Source organism: Pseudophryne corroboree, chromosome 1 (assembly GCF_028390025.1).
Source record: "Pseudophryne corroboree isolate aPseCor3 chromosome 1, aPseCor3.hap2, whole genome shotgun sequence".
Classification (NCBI taxonomy): Eukaryota; Metazoa; Chordata; class Amphibia; order Anura; family Myobatrachidae; genus Pseudophryne; species Pseudophryne corroboree.
The window spans coordinates 573,558,919-573,582,783 of record NC_086444.1 but is presented as its reverse complement, the minus strand read 5'-3'; the positions used below and the strand labels follow the sequence as shown (position 1 = coordinate 573,582,783).

General features: G+C 46.4%; 1 long non-coding RNA gene across 1 annotated transcript; it reads right to left on the bottom strand.

Moving 5' to 3' along the window:
- Positions 1-8,180: 8,180 nt before the first annotated feature.
- LOC134922007 (uncharacterized) lies at positions 8,181-8,935 on the bottom strand. The gene is made up of 3 exons (XR_010177501.1): positions 8,876-8,935; positions 8,415-8,484; positions 8,181-8,331 (listed from the first exon to the last, which is right to left on the bottom strand). It is a non-coding gene; the product is annotated as an uncharacterized LOC134922007 (long non-coding RNA).
- Between the last annotated feature and the right edge of the window lie 14,930 nt (positions 8,936-23,865).

The following is a 23,865-nucleotide window of genomic DNA, read 5'->3' as shown; positions in this document are numbered from 1 at the left end:
ACCCTGAACTGTGTCCCCCCGTCAACTATTTTTTCACTCCCTTCTTTTTTCACCTCCACCTTCACCCCCCCCCCCCTTTTTTTTTTTTTTTTTTTGGTACATACATGCCACTATGTCTAAAAATAAAAAAGCAACACAAGTCCCGACTAACTTCTTTGGCTCAAAACCTAAGGGCCCACAGAACCCCAACATGTCCGCAGGCTCCCCCCCCTCTCCGTGCTCATCGGAAACAGGTATCGACCCTCAGATACAGGCGGTCATGTCGAGCCTACTGGAGGGGGTACAATCTGCGTTCAAACAGGAACTCTCGAACGCCATAGCCGACTTTAAATCAGACCTCACAGCCCTTGGCAATCGAACGGACACATTGGAAACCAAGACAGACGATCTCTGTCGCTCCCAACACCGACTTGACAGTGAGCTCACTAGATTGCACGAAGAAATGGAGACCCTCAAAGAGCGACAAGAGGACCAAGAAAATCGCTCGCGTAGAAATAACCTACGCATACGCGGCATCCCGGAATCGGTCCTCGGAACATCGCTGCCGGCATTTCTGAAAGATTTCTTCACGCACATAACACCAGACCTCACAGACGAAGAATGCCTCTGCGACAGGGCACACAGAGCACTCCGTCCAAAACCGTCTCCTGCCCAACCACCCAGGGATGTTATTATCCGTTTCCATTATTTCCGTTCGAAAGAGAAAATCTTGTCCTCCGTTCGAGACTCACCGGAGACCCTGTTTAAGGGTATGCAACTACAGATTTATCAGGACTTAGCCCCCTCCACGATCCAGAAACGGCGGGACCTCCAGCCGGTCACCCGGATCCAGCGTCAGCATCAGATCAGATACAGATGGGGATTCCCCTTTCAACTCCATGTCTCGGTCAACAACCTTGTCCACTCAGTCAAGACCCTAAACCAGGGACAGGAACTACTGGCAAAGTTAGATCTCCTCCCACCATCACCCGCAGCAGAGTTGGCGACTTCCTCATCGAAAACATCGCACCCTCCGCCACCCCTCCCAGACTGGACAAGGGTGACCCGACAGCGTAACGCGGACAAAGACCCTCCCTGACTTGGGGAACCCCCCACTGTGGATCATACACGTCATGCTGGCGCAACACTTGCGCGCATTGAACTGAGCCAAAGTCGTGGATGACCCGACCTCCATCCTTCTGCCAGTATCGTAATTATTTTCTGTTATTGCTGTTATAACTAAGCCATACTTACTTGCACCCCTGTGGTTTATCCTCCCCCCACCCCACCCCTGTTTATATCCCCTTTTTTTGTGTGAGTCTCTCCCTCCCTCCCTCCTCTCTCCCCCTCCCCATTTTGAATTTACGTTTAAATTTCCTGTTGTCTGGACACAGTTCTCACTGTCCTATACTGTAATATGTCCGATATAGTTTAAAAGGCTGACCCCGACCCTTGTGGCCCGGGCACCCTAGGCCCTCCCACATGGTACCCTGGTTACCCCCCCATAATCCCTCACTGATGCTTACAATGTTATTGATGCAATGCTTTCTCCCTGGCGGTCCCCGAATGGGACCCACAACTTTAGGGATGTTTCCCCGTTTGGGGTGTTTCTTTTTCTTCTCTATTTTCCTCTTTCTTTCCCTCTCCTGGCGACCTCTGCCTGACCTTCCCGTTCCTTTTCTTGCTAGGCCCGGAGGGGTGGCCCTCTCCTGGCGCAGGCGGTACGTTACCGGACCTTTAGGGCAATATGTCATACTTCCCCACGCAAACAGCCATGTCCCTTAAAATATTCTCGGCCAATGTAAATGGCCTAAACTCCCCTAGGAAACGCACTGTGTTCCTGAGCGCCTGCAGACGGGAGAAAATCGACATAGCATTTCTCCAGGAAACACATCTCACCGGTCCCCATACCCAGCTTAAGGGCAAATGGTTCTCCCAGTCCTACTTTGCTTCGGCAGACTGTAAAAAACGGGGTGTGGCCTTATTAGTTCGCCGTAACATCCCGTTTATCCACTCTAGAACAGTGACAGACCCAGAAGGACGCTTCCTCATGGTAATGGGCACCCTCCGCTCAACGCCTCTCACACTGGTCTCCATCTATGCCCCCAACCAAGACCAGTCTCTGTTTTTCGACGCTCTTTCTAAACGCTTATCACGGGAAGCACAAGGAAGCATTATTATGGGTGGCGACTTCAACACCATAATCGACCCCTTACTAGACAGATCTGCCCCCCCCCCGCATGCTTCTATATCAACCCTCCCCCGGGCCTCCCGCACACTTACCGCCATCATGAAACATCACGGCCTCTGTGACACTTGGCGTTCTCAACACCCTCACATCAAAGACTTCACACATTTTTCAGCCCCACACCAACACTACTCCAGGATCGATATGATCCACATCTCCTCTGCCCTCATGCCACTGATCTCGGACACGGGCATTACACCTCTGTCATGGACGGACCACGCTGGGGTCTATCTCCTCATAGATATATACCGCGTGCCGCGTAAGAGATACAAATGGCGTCTGGACGACTCGCTTTTACAACACCCCTCAGCATTAGAGGAAACCAGACTAGCAATCACACACTACTTCACCGAAAACACATCTCCCGATATCTCGCTCAATGTTCTCTGGGAAGCCCACAAAGCTACGATTCGCGGAGCCTTATTAGCAAAATCGTCAGCTCTTAAGAAAAAAGCCGCGCAAGAGATATCCTCCCTCGAAACAGAAATAGCCACCCTTCTATCCAAACATAAAGCATCCCCCAATCCTTCCCTGCTCACTCAGATAGATTCCCTCCGGGGACAACTTAATACCCTCCTCTCCAACCGCGCGGCATTGATCCTCCGGAAGCTGCAACAACGCTTCTTTGATAAAATGGATAAAATAGATTCCCTACTGGCCAACAAACTACGCCGCAAGCAAGCGTTGGGTGCAATAGATAAATTGTATTCGTCACGAAGGGGAACCTATACATATGACCCTGAAGTGATGGCCGAAGAATTCCGTTTGTTTTATAGCTCCCTTTATAACCTACCCGACCCACCCCAGCAGTCTCCAGAAGAGACAGGGGGAGTGCGCTCATACTTGTCTGATACTCCAATCCCAACCCTGTCGGATTCTCAGTCGGAAGCCCTTAATTGTCGAATCACGGAGGAGGAGACATTAGCCGCCATACGATCAATGCGCTCGTCGGCCGCCCCAGGCCCGGACGGTTTCACAGCCCAATATTATAAACTCTTCGCGAAGGAGCTGACCCCACACCTAACCTCCCTATTTAACGGTGTTTTTAAGGGAGCCCCCTTCCTGCCAGAGTCCACCCGAGCCGATATAGTGGTAATCCCAAAGCCCGACAAAGACCCGACTAGCTGCCTGAACTACAGACCGATTTCACTATTGAATGTCGACCTGAAGATATACGCGAAAATATTAGCTAATCGCTTGGGGCCTTTGATGCCCGGTCTGGTCCACCCGGACCAGGTCGGCTTCATCCCTGGACGCCAGGCACCTGATAACACCAGAAGGGCCATAGACCTAATATATTCGATCCAAAAAAGGAAATCTCCCTCCCTCATCCTGGCCCTCGATGCGGAAAAGGCCTTCGACCGTATATCGTGGTCTTTTGCCTTTGCAGTCCTTGGCAAACTGGGATTCTCCGGAGAATTTTTGGAAGGGATCAAAGCACTTTACCGCTCCCCATCGGCCCAAGTTATGGTTAATGGTGTCTCCTCCTCCAGTTTTGAGATTGCCAACGGCACCAGACAGGGTTGCCCCCTTTCCCCGTTAATTTTCGCACTGGTCATGGAGCCCCTAGCAGCAAGAATTCGCAACAACAATTCTATTCGTGGAATATCCACAGGCCTATCCGAACATAAAATAGCGTTATACGCCGACGATGTCCTGATATCCCTCACAGACCCAGCCCAATCCCTCCCCGCCCTCTTATCCGAGATCACCTCATACTCCCAGTTCTCTGGATATAAAATAAACGTTAATAAAACAGAGATCCTAAACTTTTATATCCCAGCAGATCTCAAACAGGACCTCCAGAACATCCTTCCATGTAACTGGTACACAAAGAAAATCAAATACCTCGGTGTGTACCTGACCCACCATCACCACCAACTTTTCCAAGCAAATTATCCCCGTCTATTGCAGACAATCAAGGAAGATTTGGTGGAATGGTCCAGCTATTTTATATCATGGATAGGCAGAATCAACTCCGTCAAGATGAGCGTACTCCCCCGGCTTTTGTATTTATTTCAGACCCTCCCAATTTACGTCCCTACCTACGTGTTCAAGACCCTGCAACGCCAATCCTCCCTTTTTATTTGGAACCATAAGCGCCCCCGCGTTAGACTTAAACTGCTTCAACGCCCCTCCAGAGGCGGAGGCCTGGGTATCCCGGACTTTAAGAAATATTTCTATGCTGCACAACTTGCTCAGTGCGCACAATGGTGCAACGAGGGAGGGTCACGAAAGGTCTGGGTGGGAATCGAGGCAGAGGAAACGGGCCTAGCTACATTATCCTCCCTACTGTGGCTTCACCGAAACCAGCATCCACGCGCGGCCCTCTCGCACCCTGTAGTAAGCCGTTCACTAGCGACATGGGATCTAACAAATAGACGGTTCAATTTAGCCCCATACCCATCTCCGCTAATTCCATTATTTCACAACCCAGCCTTTCCTCCGGGCATGGGTAAAGCCTCGCATACATGTTGGCGCTCGAGTGGTATACTATACGTTAACGATATTACCTCCAATGCCACTTTCCCACAATTCGCGGATATTCGTGAAGGAACAGCAATCCCCTCTTCGGATTTCTTCCGCTACCTACAAATCAGACACTTCCACTCCACCACTACCACCACCCTCCTCCACAGACACTTATCTCCCTTCGAATACATTTGCTGGAAACGCACCAACACCAAGGGCCTCATATCAGATATTCACATCTTACTTGACGACTACCCCAACGCATCCCAAGCCCCCCACGAAGCGGCATGGGAAAAGGAACTGGGAGTAACTATAGACAATGAAGACTGGGTAGATATTTGGGACAATGCTGCCTCCAGCTCTATCTGTGTGAAAATTAAAGAAAACACATATAAACTACTCTACCGTTGGTACTATGTCCCAGCCCGCCTACACACTATGTTCCCCAACACCCCAGATGGTTGCTGGAGGGGGTGCATGGACAGTGGCTCTTTCTTACACATATGGTGGGCCTGCCCCAAAATTCACAAAATATGGGGTGAACTCATTATATTACTTTCGCGCTTATTTGACATCTCTATCCCCCCAGACCCCCAATACTTCTTGCTCCCCATGTCCCTCCCAATCCTCAATAGACACCAAAACAAACTATTTCGACATATAGTTTCGGCAATGACATGCCAAATTGCTACAGACTGGAAGAGCCTGACCCCTTCACCAATGCCGGTGATAATCTCCCGAATATGGTATGTCCACAAAATGGAATATATGACCGCAGTCATACGTAACACCTCGAAACAATTTGACAAAGTATGGTCCCCGTGGCTAAACCTACAGCAAGCCTCCTCCCCATTTATGGCCTGACGCGTACCCCACGGTCCGACCCGCCTCCTGCCCTGGAGGGCCATCCCTCCCACCCTCTCTACTCCCCCTCCTTTTCTCTCCGACTGGAGGCTCTCAGCCTCACCTGCTTTTCTACCCTCTTTTTTACTCGATTTCTGAGTACTCTTTTCTTCTCATTGACTCCGCTGACTCTCTATGACGGAAGGCCAATCCGTCGCCGAGAGTGCCCCACCGCATACATCTTAACTTTACTCTTTTAAAATAAGGGGAAAACAAAAACAAACCAAAAAAGGATCAATTATTCTGTTGTTGTAACAATTCATTGTAACTATATTTGTTCTTTAAACACCCAAATTGTCCGGGTGCTCTGTTACCTATGTAATCTTATTTTGATCCACCCAATAAATCGTGTTTAAAAAAAAAAAAAAAGACTACCTGTGCCACAGCCCGGAGTTTAAACCTGTGGACTGGATGCTTTCATTTTGATGTACCAGCACACCTGTACACCATTGCATATATATATATATATATATATATATATATATATATATTATAATTCCCCCAGCTCTGGCACTCAAATGCTCACAAACATTGCTGTGTCGGGTGCCCTCCAATACGTGCTGCCAAAGGCAATACTTGTCATGCACAAGTCCCAAATGGCGGCACGCCGAAAATTAATACACTGCAACTTTGCTGATGGCAATGTTTCAATGTATAAACCGCGTTTGGTCCCCTGTGCTACATGTGCACCTTCCTGACACACAAAAAAGACACAGGCGGAATTCGACAGACTTATATATATATATATTAGTGCAAATACAGCATCATGGATTCCAACGTTTCAACACCATGCAGGGTGTTTTTTGTTGTTTTTTTCAAGTAAACAATGTGGTTGAAAAAAACACCCTGCGTGGTGTTGAAACGTTGGAATCCATGATGCTGTATTTGGACTAATATATTTATATATAAGTCTGTCGAATTCCGTCTGTATCTTTTTGTGTGTCAGGAAGGTGCAAACCTCACACAGCAAACCATACCAGGCTATATCATTATGCAAGGAGGGCACCCTGACACCGGCAGCTAATCGTATTTTCGCTGAGTACAGAACATCCACAAAATTTTTTTTTACAAAAAATTGTGTGTATATATATATATATATGTATATACATATATATATATATATATATATATATATTATATAGTGGTCGAAGTGGAAATTTTGAAGTGGGGGTATGGAAAAGTCAAGGACGTGTCACCCAAAAGGGGGCATGTCCAGTGTAGTAGAACCCCTTATACTATCTAGTACTGGTGCCCCTTTCGCCTTATAGCACACGGTACCAGCTGAAATTCACATTATAGCACACTGAATGAGCCGAAATTCACATTGTAGCACACTGAATGAGCCAAAATTCACATTGTAGCACACTGAATGAGCCGAAATTCACATTGTAGCACACTGAATGAGCCAAAACTCACATTATAGCACACTGAATGAGACGAAATTCACATTGTAGCACACTGAATGAGCCAAAATTCACATTGTAGCACAGTGAATGAGCTGAAACTCACATTGTAGCACACTGAATGAGCCGAAATTCACATTGTAGCACACTGAATGAGCCGAAATGCACATTATAGCACACTGAATGAGCCGAAACTCACATTGTAGCACACTGAATGAGCCGACATTCACATTATAGCACACTGAATGAGACGAAATTCACATTGTAGCACACTGAATGAGTCGACATTCACATTATAGCACACTGAATGAGCCGAAATTGTGACAGCAGGGACAGCCAGAGTGACAGCAGGGACAGGGAGAGAGAGTGACGACAGGGAGAGAGTGATGACAGGGAGAGAGAGAGTGATGACAGTGACAGCAGGGAGAGAGTGACGACAGTGACAGCAGGGAGAGAGAGAGTGACGACAGTGACAGCAGGGAGAGAGTGACGAGAGTGACAGCAGGGAGAGAGAGAGTGACGACAGTGACAGCAGGGAGAGCGAGAGTGACAGTAGGGACAGGGACAGTAACGACAGGGAGAGAGGGTGACAGCAGGGGACCATTACCTGACTGTGGTCGACGGAGGCACCCATGGGCAGCGGCGGTGAAGTCCCTCTGACCGCCATTTGTTGCAGGTGGCGGCAGGTGGCTGGCGGCGGTGGGCGGTGGTGAGCGGCTGGCACCGGTGAGCGGCTGTGAGCTAGTACAGCGCTCTACACAGCCACCGAGCAGGGATGGGAGTACCATGTGCAGCAGGATGGCCACTTCCCTAGCCTCCTGCTACACTTTAATTTCTGGGTCAGTGGAAGAAGTGGCGGTATACCATACCGCCGTATACCACCCCACTTCGACCACTGTATATATATATATATATATATATGGATGTGGTGTAGACCCAATTATGCGCTATATATGAGCTGCAAACCTTATGACGTACTCTCTGTTAGCTAGAGTACAGATAATAGGATACAAAAATATAGAATGTCAAAGGGAGCTGTATATGTTGATTGTGTAAAATACTCTTCCGGATTATGACCACAAAGTGATAAAATAACACTTGGTTTATTCACATATTATCTATGCACATTATACTTTGATGAACATAGATTATCACATAAAAAATCAAATGGTGAACATATTTAAAATACAGATTCCAATTTTGTTGAAGACATGATATAATCAGTGTATTCCATCCAATAGTATTATATACAGGATGTCTGATGTTCTCACAGAAAAACCATACCCGACGCGTTTCGTCCCAAAGGACTTCATCAGGGGTTCATGTCTAGATAATACATATGAATCAAGTGAGACTTCTATACAATATATCATGGTGATCATAATCTAAGATGGTGTTTTTATACATACCAATCAATATTGGAAGAGTTATGGGGGAAAGAAACCGATTTAGCGGTAATGTTGTTCCCACAAGTAAATTCTGAAAGAACCATATCATAGTATGAATTAGATAATTAAATAATCAAGATCAATAGATAATCCACTACTATAGGGGGTGGGGGGGGGGGGGGGGGAAAGGTGGGGAGGAGTGTAAGATCCATATATATGAATATTAAATTTCTCCTTGATAGTCATGAAACACTTATATATGGACCTAATAGTCTTGGTGGTATATTATTAACAGTGTATATAATATTACCAAAAAATTGATGTAAAAAGACTCATATAGAAAAAGTCCATACATATAATATTGTCATAATTAGAGGTCTCCTATAGAAAGAGTACCTCATATATCTATACGATGATCCATATATAAATTACATGTAATCCAAAATGGCCCTTAAATTTTTTTTATATTTTTTTATACATACCAAGGAATTAAAATCAAAACAAAATCACGCTGAGTGCACCAGTGTTCACCATTGGTCCAGCCTATAATACAAATATTGACTTTAAGGAACATTTTTTCCTCTATGAGGATAGGAGGTAGATTACTCCAGAAAGGAGGGGGCATAAAACTTGATCATACATACCCTCATATAAGTGCAAACTGGGAGGTTGTGCTGTTGTATTCCCTATCAGCTACAAACACACTTATAATGATCCGGCCTATAAAACAATTAGTGATAACTTATAGTATTTTCTAAATATAACATAAACTAGCATGTTTTATATGTAACTTGTTTCACATCGTTTTTATACAACAGAACTTAATTCTCCATTACATTCATTGTATGAAAAGTCAGGGTAATAGTTTGGGCTTTAATCATACAGAGGATTCCCATATTCAATCACTGTTGTTACATAATAACAAATAATGGTTATTATGAACAAACATCTAAGTATCAGCCCAGCCTTCCAGTGTAAATAAGTCAGTAAAATACATAGTCTGATACAAAATCCAGCACCCAAAAAGCAACATTGTAACTTACTTTGAATAGTGACAGGCTCTCCTGAACAGCAGTGTAACATAATGCTGAACAGGTGGGTTTATATACCCTTAGCCTTAATGACTCACTTCCTGTGTGTCTCTACTTCCAACTAATTTAATCAATTAATCTACTTAGCCTTCCGTTTAATTCAGTGAATCTGTGGCTTATTAGAATATTATTTTATTATCAAATTGGCGTTTTGCTTAAGTTAAATCTGTTTTTAACCGTAGTGGACGCATTAATTGTCTATGCGTTCCACTGCGGTCCCGGCGTGCGTTCCATTGCCTTCACTTCCGGTGTATTAGGCGGAAGTGATGCGGCAGTGAGAACGGCTCAGTGCGGCCGTGGTGGCTGTCCCAAATAGGTATAATTGCCAACACGCACCTCTCCTCTCCTCAGTGTGTTCCCTGCTTAATGTGTACATATCAAATATGCCAATCCAACGTCTGAAGTCCGTGAATATACTTTTCATTTATGCGTTCCACGGCACCTCCGATTGCGTTTCACTGACATCACTTCCGCCATATCCAACAGGAGTGATGCAGAAAACTGTATAGCTATTTACTAATCCTATATTAATATATATATATTTTTTTTTTATATTTTCAATGCTTGTGATCCTTATCTAATATATAGTGCAATATACTTAATGTATAATATACCTATTTAAACATTTTATTTCTTTTTAAACTCTTTTAACCCCGTGTGTGCCATCTTTATCTCTCTTAGATATTAAATCAGAGAGAATGATGCAATGGTGGTGAATCAATAAATTTAATCTGACCCAATGGTTGTGTCTTATTTATATATAATTCTATTAGGTGCTAATTAAATCTAATATTCATTTATTCAGTGTTTGATTTTATACGAATACATTTATCTCCTTTAACGATAAAGTCTCCTATATTATTATGTGTTGTTAATTTGTGCCCAATTAAATAATTAAATTATTATATAAGTGTCCCTAAAGGATTCACCCCCTATTTGATCTACCTACTAATTAGTGCTATATTTAACTATTATTTAATTTAGGTGCTATTATGCTATTTTTTATGTTTTTTTATATATTAATTCCTGTCACAACTGAGGGCCTGAGCTGACGGGAGGCAGCCTCAGTTGTAGGGGCTGAGATGTAACGGAACCTGGGAGGTTGTATCAGACCCCTAGACATGTAAGTAACATGTAGAATAACTGCCCGAAGGCGTGACCACGACAACCAGGATAAAAGTCAATGATGTTTATTATGACAAACTCCGTAACACAGCAGCAGTAAAAGGAAACATAAAAGTCAACAGAGGATAAATACAATTCCTGGGTACTACAGGGTGGCAAGGGCCACAGGCACTGGTAGTGTGAGACAGTTCTTATAATCTTCTAGTTGGAAAGTCCTTACCAGGCCTGACTGTAGCAATGGAGAGAACCCAGGATCGTACCAGCTGATGTTCCAGGAAAGGCTGGGCTGCTGAAGGTAAAACGGCTGCTGTGGATACTGGCTGGAACCAGACTGTTGTTGGTACGGAGTGGATACTGGCTGGAACCAGTTAAATAATAAACGAACTTGAGAACGATGAAATAATAATGAAGTTTGGAGTTTGAGAGCGGTGAAATAATAATACCGGTGGAGAGTGGTAAACTGCAGAAAAGGACACCGGCCCTTTAAGAGAAGCTATACACTGCTGGAAGCTGGGCTGGAAGCAGGTGATTGTTTGAGAGCGGTGAAATAATAATACCGGTGGAGAGTGGTAAACTGCAGAAAGGACACCGGCCCTTTAAGAGAAGCTGTACACTGCTGGAAGCTGGGCTGGAAGCAGGTGATTGTTGTAGCTGGAAACAGGTGAGTCCAGAATGGATCGGAGAGTCAGGCTACACCGCAGATGGAATGCTGGTGCGGGTCTCTATAGCAGAAGTCTGGAGACAGGAGCTGGAACCTGGAAGACAACCACAGGAGAGAGACAAACTGGAACTAGGTTAGACAACCAAAGCACTGACGCCTTCCTTGCTCAGGCACAGCATACTTATACCTGCAGCAAGGAAGGGGTTGGCTAGGCAATTATGCAAATCAACAATACAGACAGCAGATTGGTGGAAATAATCAGATGACAAAATCCAAGATGGCTGCGCCCATGCAGACACTTGGAGGGAAGTTTGGTTTGTAATCCCTGTGAGAATTGAAACAGTAATGGCGACGCCGGCCACAGGAGACAGGAGACGCCAGACTGACAAGCGCACATTTAACCACGCGGGCACAGCGGAGGCCGCGGCTGATGAAATCACCACTCTGACATTCTGCATGTGAAAACTCAGGAACAGCGGGATCCGGTCCTGGAACGCTGAGCCAGCCTTAGGAGGCATCTAAAGGGTAAGTAATGGCGTCCAGATACCCGGATCGTGACAGCACCCCCCCCTTTAGGAGTGGCCCCAGGACACTTCTTAGGCTTTAAAGGAAACTTTGCGTGGAAATTTCGGACCAAGGCAGGAGCATGGACGTCTGAGGCATTGGTCCAAGAGCGTTCTTCAGGACCATAGCCCTTCCAGTCAATGAGGTATTGTAACTGACCGTAACGGAAACGTGAGTCCAAAATCTTGGCCACCTCGTACTCGACTCCCCGTTGAGTCTGAACTTTGGGAGCTGGAGGAAGTGCGGAATGAAACCGATTCAGGATCAGCGGTTTCAACAAAGAAACATGAAATGTCCTGGGTATTTTCAAGAAGGATGGTAACTGTAACCTGTAGGCAACAGGATTGATGACTTGTTCAATCTTGAAGGGTCCGATGTAGCGAGGTGCAAATTTCATGCTGGGAACTCTCAACCTCAAATTCTTCGTGGACAGCCACACACGATCACCCACCTTGAGAGCAGGAACCGCTCTACGCTTCCTATCGGCAAACTTCTTATACCTGAATGAGGCTTTAAGCAGGGCTGCGCGGACGTTCCTCCAGTTATTTGAAAACTGACGCAAGGTGACATCCACTGCTGGAACAGAAGTTGCGGGAAGCGGTTGGAATTCTGGGACTTTAGGGTGGAATCCATAATTAATGAAGAATGGTGTAGAAGAAGATGAGGAATGGTATTGATTGTTGTGGCTGAACTCGGCCCAAGGAAGGAGTTGAACCCAGTCATCTTGAGAGGAAGACACATATATACGGAGGAAGGCCTCCAAGTCCTGATTCACCCTCTCGGTTTGACCATTGGTCTGAGGATGGTAAGCCGTGGAAAACTTTAACTTGACTTGGAGGGCTTGACACAAACTTCGCCAAAATTTGGCTACAAATTGTACTCCACGATCCGAGATGATCTCTTCAGGAAGACCGTGAAGTCGGAAGATCTCTTGTATAAACACTTGAGCCAACTTGGAAGCTGACGGAAGACCGGTGAGAGGGATGAAATGTGCCATCTTGGTGAACCGGTCAACTACCACCCAGATGGTATTAAACTTGTTGCAGATAGGTAGATCGGAAACAAAGTCCATCGACAAATGGGTCCAAGGTCGACGGGGAACAGATAATGGAACCAGTTGCCCCACAGGCGACTGGCGGGAGACTTTGTGTTGGGCACACTTTGGGCAGGAGGCAATAAATTCCATAACATCCTTCTTCAGAGTTGGCCACCAGTAGGACCTAGAAATAAATTCAAGGGTTTTCTGAATGCCTGTATGTCCAGCAAAACGGGAAGCATGGGCCCAATGCATGAGCTTCTTCCTTAGAACTGGCTTAACAAAACTTTTCCCTGGTGGAGGCGTAGAGTCCATCCCTACCGTGGAGAATGCCAACGGATTAATAATAGGATGCTTGTCTGCAGACTCGGACTAATTTTCTTGCTCCCATGAGCGGGAAAGGGCATCGGCCTTACGATTCTGAGAACCCGGACAGAACTGGAGTTTAAAATCAAACCTAGAAAAGAAAAGTGCCCATCTGGCCTGACGAGGATTCAGACATTGTGCGCCTTTGAGATATAAAAGATTTTTGTGGTCGGTAAGTATGGTGATTGAGTGGGAAGCTCCCTCCAACAGGTATCTCCACTCCTCCAGAGCGAGCTTGATGGCTAGCAACTCCTGATCGCCAATGGCATAGTTGCGCTCAGCTGGGGAGAACTTCCGGGAGAAGAAACTGCAAGGATGTAGATGTCCATCTTTGGCCCTCTGGGATAACACCGCTCCTACTCCAACGGAGGAGGCATCTACCTCTAAGATAAAAGGAGAGTCGGTGTCGGGCTGTTTCAGAACTGGTGCAGAGATGAACCGTTGCTTCAGAAGGTGAAAGGCCTGTGTAGCTTCCTCGGACCACTTGGACGGATTAGCACCTTTCTTGGTTAATGCAGTGATAGGCGCCACGATGGTGGAAAAGTCTCGTATAAATTTTCTATAATAATTGGCGAACCCTAAGAACCTCTGGACCCCTTTGAGGCTTAAGGGTATAGGCCAATTCTGGATTGCTTGGAGTTTCTCAGGATCCATCTCTAGTCCGGAACCGGACACAATGTAACCTAGAAACGGAATGGTTTTAACTTCAAACACACACTTCTCCAATTTACAATAGAGGTGATTGACACGGAGACGGGAAAGAACCTCTTTTACCCAGAAACGATGATCTTCGAGATTATTAGCAAAGATGAGGATGTCGTCTAGATAAACCACGACATGGCGGTACAAGATGTCCCTGAAAATCTCATTCACGAAGTGCTGGAAGACTGCTGGAGCGTTGCTCAATCCGAAGGGCATGACGAGGTACTCATAATGTCCGTCACGGGTGTTAAAGGCGGTCTTCCACTCGTCACCCTCACGGATTCGGATGAGATTGTAGGCACCCCTCAAGTCCAGCTTTGTGAAAATAGTTGCACCACTAACTCTATCAAAGAGCTCGGTAATCAGGGGTAAAGGGTATCGGTTCTTGACGGTAATGTCGTTCAGACCTCTGTAATCGATGCACGGACGCAGACCACCGTCTTTCTTCTTAACGAAGAAGAAGCCTGCGCCGGCTGGAGAAGAAGATGGTCGGATGAAACCCTTCGCCAGGTTCTCTTTGATGTACTCTTCCATGGAGTGTGTCTCAGGCAGAGACAACGGATAAGTTCGGCCTCGCGGTGGAACCTTCCCTGGAATGAGGTCGATTGGGCAGTCCCATTCTCTATGAGGAGGAAGGAGGCAGAGGCTTTACTGAACACGTCCGTGAAGTCTTGATATGGAGGAGGCGGAACATCAGATGACCTGGGGAAGGAAGAACAAACAGGAAGAACTTTGGCTAAACAAGTCTCAGCACAGGAGGGACCCCATGCCAGTATTTGCGTAGTCGTCCAGTCAATTGATGGGTTGTGGAGACGGAGCCATGGAAGGCCTAAAACCACTGGATGTGTGGCTCTTGGAATCACTAAAAAAGAAATATACTCAGAATGAAGAACTCCCACTCTCAGACGAACTGGAAGAGTCCTTAAGGAAATGACTGCGTCAAAAATCTTGCTGCCATCCACGGCAGTCAAAGAGATGGACGAGGACAGTCTCTCGGTGGGTAGGGACCACCGTTTAACATAAGCTTCGGTTATGAAATTCCCAGCTGCTCCGGAATCAAGGAGGGCAATGACGTTCCTGTAACGTTGAGCAATTTGGAGCGACACTGGGAGGTTACAGTCATGAGGAGATGGAGAGGAGATCATTACTCCTAGCCGGCCCTCTCCTTGGCGAGCTAGGATCTGGAGTTTCCCGGACGTTTGGGACAGGCATTGATAGTGTGCGACGGAGCTGCACAGTAGAGACAGAGAGAATCAGAGAGACGTCTTCGGCGCTCAGCGGGAGATAGACGGGGACGACTAATTTGCATAGGCTCATCCTTGGATGGAGATGGTTGACGAGGAGGAGGAGCAGAAGATTTAGGAGTAGATGATCTTCCTCGCTCGGTTGCTCTCTCTCTGAAACGTAGATCAACCTTCGTGCAAAGAGAAATTAGCTCATCCAACTTAGAGGGCAAGTCTCTGGTAGCTAACTCATCCTTGATGCGTTCTGATAAGCCATGCCAGAATGCAGCATACAGGGCCTCGTCGTTCCATGCCAGTTCGGATGCCAGGATTTTAAACTGTATAAGATACTGTCCCACAGTACGTGTTCCTTGGCGTAAACGGAGAATCTCAGATGAAGCAGATGTTATCCGGCCTGGCTCGTCGAAGATGCGCCTGAATGTAGCTACAAAGTCAGTATAGGAGGAAAGCAGGGGATCAGACTTCTCCCATAAAGGTGATGCCCAGTCAAGGGCTGAGCCACTGAGAAGGGAGATGATATAGGCAATTTTGGTACGGTCACTGAAGAAATTGCCAGGTAGAAGCTCAAAGTGGATTTCACATTGATTGAGAAATCCCCTGCAGAACCTTGGAGATCCATCAAATTTTGCTGGCGTTGGAAGATGAAGATGTGGACTGGAAATGGGTAAGGTGGGTGGGGTTACAGCTGGTGTTACTGTAGTGGACGCACCGGACGTGCCAGGTCCACGGAGGGTCGTTTGAATCCCATCCAGCCGTGTAGAGAGATCCTGGAGACAGCGGATGATGTGGCCCTGTGCAGCCTCCTGATGTTCAAGTCGGGCTGCCAGTTCTTGCATCGGCCTGGCCGCTTGATCCTGGTCTCCGGCTGGATTCATTAGGTCAGTGCTTACTGTCACAACTGAGGGCCTGAGCTGACGGGAGGCAGCCTCAGTTGTAGGGGCTGAGATGTAACGGAACCTGGGAGGTTGTATCAGACCCCTAGACATGTAAGTAACATGTAGAATAACTGCCCGAAGGCGTGACCACGACAACCAGGATAAAAGTCAATGATGTTTATTATGACAAACTCCGTAACACAGCAGCAGTAAAAGGAAACATAAAAGTCAACAGAGGATAAATACAATTCCTGGGTACTACAGGGTGGCAAGGGCCACAGGCACTGGTAGTGTGAGACAGTTCTTATAATCTTCTAGTTGGAAAGTCCTTACCAGGCCTGACTGTAGCAATGGAGAGAACCCAGGATCGTACCAGCTGATGTTCCAGGAAAGGCTGGGCTGCTGAAGGTAAAACGGCTGCTGTGGATACTGGCTGGAACCAGACTGTTGTTGGTACGGAGTGGATACTGGCTGGAACCAGTTAAATAATAAACGAACTTGAGAGCGATGAAATAATAATGAAGTTTGGAGTTTGAGAGCGGTGAAATAATAATACCGGTGGAGAGTGGTAAACTGCAGAAAAGGACACCGGCCCTTTAAGAGAAGCTGTACACTGCTGGAAGCTGGGCTGGAAGCAGGTGATTGTTGTAGCTGGAAACAGGTGAGTCCAGAATGGATCGGAGAGTCAGGCTACACCGCAGATGGAATGCTGGTGCGGGTCTCTATAGCAGAAGTCTGGAGACAGGAGCTGGAACCTGGAAGACAACCACAGGAGAGAGACAAACTGGAACTAGGTTAGACAACCAAAGCACTGACGCCTTCCTTGCTCAGGCACAGCATACTTATACCTGCAGCAAGGAAGGGGTTGGCTAGGCAATTATGCAAATCAACAATACAGACAGCAGATTGGTGGAAATAATCAGATGACAAAATCCAAGATGGCTGCGCCCATGCAGACACTTGGAGGGAAGTTTGGTTTGTAATCCATGTGAGAATTGAAACAGTAATGGCGACGCCGGCCACAGGAGACAGGAGACGCCAGACTGACAAGCGCACATTTAACCACGCGGGCACAGCGGATTGTTGGCTCTACGAAATATAAATTCAGGTTTGTTCGGTAATTCTGGACCAAGGATGGGGTCTTTTTTTAAAATTCCCCAATGTTTTTCCACTATCTTTCTTACACTGTAATTTTCACAGTTGTACTTGGGTAATGAAAGGTCTGGAATGTTGATACCTATCCCCTCCAGGTTTTTTCTTAGGAATTAACATTGTTTCCCTTTCTCTATTTCCCGCTTTGATCTTAGCTGTTTCTATTAATTCTTTACTGTATCCTCGTTCCAGGAATCTTTCTGTTAGAATGGATGCCTGTACCCAATAGTCCTTTAGGGTGGTACAATTACGTCTAATGCGCAAGAATTGTGCATATGGTACTCCCTCTTTCCACCTTGCTAGATGGCAACTGGTCTGGGGGATATAACTATTGGCATCGACTTCTTTAAAGTATGTCTTCGTTTGTATTACTTTGCCGGGAATGCCTACCAATACTAAATCCAAGAACTCGATGGTAGTGGTGTTTGATGGGTGAATTTAAGATTGAAATCATTTTCATGAATGAAAATGAGAAATTGATCGATACTAGAGGGGTCACCACGCCAAATGAATAGGAGGTCATCTATAAATCTCTGATAAAACAGTATATTTTCCTTATACTCTGATTGGTATATAAATGACTCTTCCCATACACCCATATACAGATTCGCGTAAGCCGGGGCGAATTTCGTCCCCATGGCTGTCCCCTGTACCTGTAAGTAATGTTTCTGATTATACTCAAAAAAATTATGTTCAAGAATGAATTTAATGCTTTCGAGCATAAATTCCCTGCTTAACATAGTTGTTCCAGGATCTTCTAAAAGGATTTTTTCTATTGTTTGTAGACCTTTTTTATGTGGGATGGTAGAGTACAAAGATTGTACATCGATGGCCAGCCATCTCATGTCCTCAGTCCACACAACTGTGCTAAGTTTTTGGAGGACGCTGGTGGAATCCCTCAGATGAGATTTTAACTGTAAAACATAGGGTTGCAGTTTTATGTCCAGATAATGAGACAAATTTGACGATAATGAGTTGATTCCAGCAACTATAGGCCTTCCAGGAGGAGTGGTTTTGTTCTTATGCACTTTAGGGATGTGATAAAAAGTGGGCATGGTCGGATACTTAATGTAGAGGAAATCAAATTCTTCCTTACATATTACTTTAGCTTTACTTTAGCTGTTAATACTATATTAACGTCTATAAACGTTTATTCATAATACTTTAATAATGTAACAACGATAGTTTTTCCTTGTGGTCATACTACCCTGTCATATTACAATACCTTCTTCGATGGTTGCTTATCAAAGTGATTTCTATTTATATAATAGCCATGTGGTGCCTGTCAGGCTTTGCTGACATCCGTAATTGTGTGATGGCTCAGGAATCCGAAAAACCTGGTTGCTAACCTGAATCCTCTTCTATTATATTGTCTGGATATATAAATTAATGTCAGCAGTTGTTCAGGGGAAAAATAAGAATTTACTTACCGATAATTCTATTTCTCGTAGTCCGTAGTGGATGCTGGGGACTCCGTCAGGACCATGGGGAATAGCGGGCTCCGCAGGAGACAGGGCACATCTAAAAAAGCTTTTTAGGTCACATGGTGTGTACTGGCTCCTCCCCCTATGACCCTCCTCCAAGCCTCAGTTAGGTACTGTGCCCGGACGAGCGTACACAATAAGGAAGGATCTTGAATCCCGGGTAAGACTCATACCAGCCACACCAATCACACCGTACAACTTGTGATCTGAACCCAGTTAACAGTATGATAACAAAACAAAGTAGCCTCCGAAAAGATGGCTCACAACAATAGTAATAACCCGATTTTTGTAACAATAACTATGTACAAGCATTGCAGACAATCCGCACTTGGGATGGGCGCCCAGCATCCACTACGGACTACGAGAAATAGAATTATCGGTAAGTAAATTCTTATTTTCTCTAACGTCCTAGTGGATGCTGGGGACTCCGTCAGGACCATGGGGATTATACCAAAGCTCCCAAACGGGCGGGAGAGTGCGGATGACTCTGCAGCACCGAATGAGAGAACTCCAGGTCCTCCTTAGCCAGAGTATCAAAATTTGTAAAATTTTACAAACGTGTTCTCCCCTGACCACGTAGCTGCTCGGCAAAGTTGTAATGCCGAGACTCCTCGGGCAGCCGCCCAGGATGAGCCCACCTTCCTTGTGGAATGGGCATCTACATATTTCGTCTGTGGCAGGCCTGCCACAGAATGTGCAAGCTGAATTGTACTACAAATCCAGCGTGCAATAGACTGCTTAGAAGCATGAGCACCCAGCTTGTTGGGTGTATACAGTATAAACAGCAAGTCAGACTTTCTGACTCCAGCCGTCCTAACTATATATATATATATATATATATTTTTAGGGCCCTGACCACGTCTAGTAACTTGGAGTCCTCCAAGTCCCTAGTAGCCGCAGGCACCACAAGAGGTTGTTTCAGGTGAAAACGCTGACACCCCTTTATGAAGAAACTGGAGACGAGTCCCAGTTCTGTCCCGTTCAAATGGAAAATTTTAATATGGGCTTTTGTAAGACAAAGCCGCCCATTCTGACAATCGCCTGGCCGAGGCCAGGGCTAACAACATGGTCACTTCCCATGTGAGATATTTGTCAACAGCATGGTCACTTTCCATGTGAGATATTTCAAATCCACAGATTTGAGCGGTTCAAACCAATATGATTTTAAGAAATCCCAACACTATGTTGAGATCTCACGGTGCCCCTAGGGGCACAAAAAAGCTGTATATGCAATACATCCTTTACAATCTGGACTTCAGGAACTGAAGTCAATTCTTTCTGGAAGAAAATCTACAGGGCCGAAATTTAAATGTTAATGAACCCCAATTTGAGGTCCAAAACACTCCTGTTTTCAGGAAGTGTAGAAATCGACCTAGTTGAATTTCCGTCGTGGAGCCTTCCTGGCCTCACCCACGCAACATATTTTCACCACATGTGGTGATGACGTTGTGCGGTCACCTCCTTCCTGGCTTTGACCAGGGTAGGTATGACCTCTTATGGAATGCCTTTTCCCCTCAGGATCCGGCATTCAACCGCCATGCCGTCAAACGCAGCCGCGGTAAGTCTTGGAATAGACATGGTACTTGCTGAATCAAGTCCCTTCTTAGCTCCCCAGGCCCTTAGTCCTCTGTGAGCATTTCTTGAAGTTCCGGGTACCAAGTCCCTCTTGGCCAATCCGGAGCCACTAGTATAGTTCATACTCCTCTATGTCTTATAATTCTCAATACCCTGGTTATGAGAAACAGAGGAGGGAACACATACACAGACTGGTACACCCACGGTGTTACCAGAACATCCACAGCTATCGCCTGAAGGTCTCATGACCTGGCGGAATACCTGTCCCGTTTTTTGTTCGGGCGGGACGCCATCATGTCCACCTTTGGTCTTTGCCAACGGTCCACAATCATGTTGAAAAACTTCCCTATGAAGTTTCCACTCTCCCGGGTGGAGGTCATGCCTGCTGAGGAAGTCTGCTTCCCAGTCGTCCACTCCCGGAAAGAACACTGCTGACAGTGCTATCACATGATTTTCCGCCTAGCGAAAAATCCTTGCAGTTTTCACTGCCCTCCTGCTTCTTGTGCCGCCCTTCTGTTTACGTGGGCGACTGCCGTGATGTTATCCCACTGGATCAATACCGGCTGACCTTGAAGCAGAGGTCTAGCTAAGTTTAGAGCATTATAAATTTGCTCTAAGCTTATTTATGCGGAGAGAATTCTCCAGACTTAATCACACTTCCCTGGAAATTTTTTCCTTGTGTGACTGTTCCCCAGCCTCTCAGCTGGCCTCCGTGGTCACCGGCATCCAATCCTGAATGCCGAATCTGCGGCCCTCTAGAAGATGAGCACTCTGTAATCACCACAGGAGAGACACCCTTTTCCTTGGATATAGGGTTATCCGCTGATGCATCTGAGGATGCGATCCGGACCATTTGTCCAGCAGATCCCACTGAAGAGTTCTTGCGGGAAATCTGCCGAATGGAATTGCTTCGTAATAAGCCACCATTTTTACCAGGACTCTTGTGCAATGATGCACTGACACTTTTCCTGGTTTTAGGAGGATCCCGATTAGCTCGGATAACTCCCTGGTTTTCTCCACTGGGAGAAACACGTTTTTCTGGACTGTGTCCAGAATCTTCCCTAGGAACAGTAGACGTGTCGTCGGAAAAAGCTGCGATTTTGGAATATTTAGAATCCACTCGTGCTGTCGTAGAACTACTTAAGATAGTGCTACTCCGACCTCCAACTGTTCTCTGGACCTTGCCCTTATCAGGAAAGCGTCCATGTTTCTTTTAAGAAAAATCATCATTCCGGCCATTACCTTGGTAAAGACCCGGGGCGCCGTGGACAATCCAAACGGCAGCGTCTGAACTGATAGTGACAGTTCTGTACCAGGAACCTGAAGTACCCTTGGTGAGAAGGGCAAATTTGGACCTGTAGGTAAACGTCCCTGATATCCAGTGACATCATATCGTCCCCTTCTTCCTGGTTCGCTATCACTGCTCCGAGTGACTCCATCTTGATTTGAACGCTTGTATGTACGTGTTCAAATATTTCAGATCTCACCGAGCCGGTTGGCTTCAGTACCACAATATAGTGTGGAATACTACCCCCTTCCTTGTTGTAAGAAGGGTACTTTGATTATCACCTGCTGGGAATACAGCCTGTGAATTGTGTGAGGGGGAGACGTCTCGAATTTCCAATGTACACCTGGGATATTACATGTAGGATCCCGGAGTTCCCTTGCGAGTGTTGCTGAAACTCTTGAGATGACCCCCTACCGCACCTGAGTCCGCTTGTACGGCCCCAGCGTTATGCTGCGGACTTGGCAGAAGCCGTGAGGAGCTTCTGTTCCTGGGAATGAGCTGCTTGCTGCAGTCTTCTTCCCTTTCCTCTCCCCCTGGGCAGATATGACTGGCCTTCGCCCGCCTGCCCGTATGGGGACGAAAGGACTGAGACTGAAAAGACTGTGTCCTTTTCTGCCAATATGTGACTCGGGGTAACAAAAGGTGGATTTTTCAGCTGTTGCCATGGCCACCAGGTCCAATGGACCGCCCCTTTATACGGCAATACTTCCATATGCCGTCTGGAATCTGCCTCACCTGACCACTGTCGTGTTTTCGTCTGGCAGATATGTACATCACATTTACTCTTGATGCCAGAATGCAAATATGCCTCTGCGCATCACACATATATAGAAATGCATCCTTAAAATGCTCTATAGACAATAAAATCCTGTCCCTGTCAAGGGTATCAAAATTTTCAGTCAGGAAATCCGACCAAGCCCCCTCAGCGCTGCACATCCAGGCTGAGGCGATTGCTGGTCGTAGTATAACACCAGTATGTGTGTATATACTGTTATGATATTTTCCAGCTTCCTATCAGCTGGCTCCTTGAGGGCGGCCGTATCTGGAAACGGTAACGCCATGTTTTTTATAAGCGTGTGAGCGCCTTGTCCACCCTAAGGTGTGTTTTCCAACTCGCCCTTACTACTGGCGGGAAAAAGGGTATACCGCCCATAACTTTCTGTCGGGGGAACCCCACGTATCATCACACACTTCATTTAATTTATCTGATTCAGGCAAAACTACAAGTAGTTTATTCCCACCCTACAAAATACCCTTATTTGTGGTACTTGTGGTATCAGAAATACGTAACACCTCCTTCATTGCCCTTAACATGTAACTTGTGGCCCTAAAGGAAAACTACGTTTGTTTCTTCACCGTCGACACTGGGGTCAGTGTCCGTGTCAGTGTCTGTCGACCGACTGAGGTAAATGGGCGTTTTTACAAGCCCCTGACGGTGTCTGAGACGCCTGGACCGATACTAATTTGTCCGCCGGCTGTCTCATGTCGTCAACCGGCTTGCAGCGTGTTGACATTATCACGTAATTCCATAAGTAAGCCATCCATTCTGGTGTCGACTCCCTAGAGAGTGACATCACCATTACAGGCAATTTTCTCCGTCTCCTCACCAACATTTTCCTCATACATGTCGACACACACGTACCGACCTACAGCACACACATACAGGGGATGCTCTGATAGAGGACAGGACCCACTAGCCCTTTGGGGAGACAGAGGGAGAGTTTGCCAGCACACACCAAAAGCGCCATAATGTATATAACAACCCTAGAAGGTGTTGTTTCTATATATGGGCTCTTAATATATAATTATATCGCCAATTTATGCCCCCCTTCTCTTTAACCCTGTTTCTGTAGTGCAGGGGAGAGTGGGAGCCTTCCTCACCAGCGGAGCTGGTCAGGAAAATGGCGCTGAGTGCTGAGGAGAATAAGCTCCGCCCCTTTCACGGCGGGCTTTTCTCCCGGTTATTAGGAAAACTGGCCTGGGTTAAATACATACATATAGCCTTAATGGCTATATGTGATGTATTTATTTGCCTCTAAGGTAATCTATATTGTTGCCCAGGGCGCCCCCAGCAGCGCCCTGCACCCTCCGTGACCGAGATCAGTGAGCCGTGTAGCAACAATGGCGCACAGCTGCAGTGCTGTGCGCTACCTTCATGAAGACTGAGGAGTCTTCTGCCGCCTGTTTCCGGACCTCCGTTCTGCCGTTCTTCAGCGTCTGTAAGGGGGATCGGCGGCGCGGCTCCGGGACGAACCCCAGGCTGACCTGTGTTCCGACTCCCTCTGGAGGTCAGTGTCCAGTAGCCTAAA